Below are 1965 nucleotides of genomic sequence, written 5' to 3' on the forward strand. Positions count from 1 at the left end.
GTTTAACTCAGTTTGTACCATAGTGCTAACCACTTAGCAACTGCATGGTCCTGGGCAAATGTCTTAACCTTAAGCTTCAGTTTCTACAGTTGAAAATGAGGATAAAAACAAAACCATCCCCTACTTGATGGGAACGTGATGAGAATTAAATTAGGCAATGCACGTAGAGTGCTTAACATAATGCCCAGCACAGGGTAGAGCCCAATATACAACAGCAAAAAGAGCAGCAGCAAAGTTCTACTGATGCCTTACTTGGTGCCAGGCACTGCTCTTAGCTTTAAGCCGTTAATCACTGTGCAATACACCTCGCCCAGCTCCTGTTCTTATTAACGAGTCAAGGCCAGACGCAAAGGCTGTGACCTGGGCATTCAGTAGCCGTCTGTGCATAACACGAATCACAACATTCATTTCAAGAAGGGTGAATCACTAGTTACGCTGCTGCTGAGGTTTCAAAGGAAAGAAACTGGCAGGAGTCACACATTGGGATTATTTAGCTTCAGAAAGCATAAGCTGCTTTTTGCAGAAGCAGGAAGATTTTATTCTGGTGAAATCACTCATGTTGAATTGAGGACTCATTTGGGAACTGAAGGAACTTATCTTTCTTCCCTAAGGAAACAGAAGAGACAACTAACACTCTGTTAAAACTTATTCGTGTTGACTAGCTAAATTTACTATCTGTTAATGCAGTTCAGATTTATAATTAAAATAATTGGGCTTTTTTGGTTTGTTTGTTTGTTTGTTTTTTTTTTTTTTTTTGCGACAGAGTCTCACTCTGTCACCCAGGCTGGAGTGCAGTGGCATGATCTCGGCTCACCACAACCTCCACCTCCCGGGTTCAAGTAATTCTCCTACTTCAACCTCCCAAGTAGCTGGGATTACAGGCACACACCACCACACCCAGCTAATTTTTGTATTTTTTAGTAGAGACAGGTTTTCACCATATTGGCCAGGCTGGTCTCGAGTGATCTGCCCACCTCAGCCTCCCAAAGTACTGGGATTACAGGCGTGAGCCACAGCGCCCGGCCAAATAATTGTTTAAGTACACGCTTACTGTGTAATGACTGAAAATGTTGCTCATCAAGCAAGGGGCTCAGATCATGTAGATCTTCTCCAGTCACACCACATGGAATGCACCTGACTGTGGACACTAAGCAGGGTCAGATCTGGTTAGTACTTGGATGCGAGATTATAATAGGTCATTTGTAACACTGATACAATAGTCTCCAATTTACAAGACTAACCTGTACATTTGAGAATGGGCTCAATTCTCACGATTTGCGGCTTCAAATAAGAAAAAGCAAACTGCCTGGTTTTGAACCTACCCCCACCATTTACTAGTTAAGTCACCTTGGTCAAGTTACTAAATCTCTCTGTATCTCAGTTCCTTGGTAAAAATGGAATCGATAGCGTTACTTTAAGAACCAAATGAGCCGGGCGCAGTGGCTCACACCTGTAATCCCAGCACTCTGGGAGGCCGAGATGATGGATCACCTGAGGTCGGGAGTTCGAGACCAGCCTGGCCAACATGGAGAAACCCCATCTCTACCAAAAATACAAAAAATTAGCTGGGTGTGGTGGCACGTGCCTGTAATCCCAGCTACTCAGGAGGCTGAGGCAAGAGAATCATTTTAACCCAGGAGGCGGAGGTTGCAGTGAACCGAGATCGTGCCATTGCACTCCAGCCTGGGCAACGAGAGCGAAACTCTGTTTTAAAAAAAAAAAAAAAAATTAGCCTCATGTGGTGGCATAGGCCTGTGGTCCCAGCTACTCTGTATGTTAAGATGGGAGGATGGCTTGAGCCTAAGAGGTTGAGGCTGCAGTGAACCATGATCGTGCCACTGCACTCCAGCCTGGGTGACAGAGTGACAAGAGGCTTTGGCTTTTTTAAAACAAACAAACAAAAAAGTTAATACATGTTAAGTACCTAGAACAGTATCAGGCACTGTTGAGTGACATAGAAGTATG

Source organism: Colobus angolensis, unplaced genomic scaffold, assembly GCF_000951035.1.
Source record: "Colobus angolensis palliatus isolate OR3802 unplaced genomic scaffold, Cang.pa_1.0 Scaffold19, whole genome shotgun sequence".
NCBI classification, from domain to species: domain Eukaryota; kingdom Metazoa; phylum Chordata; class Mammalia; order Primates; family Cercopithecidae; genus Colobus; species Colobus angolensis.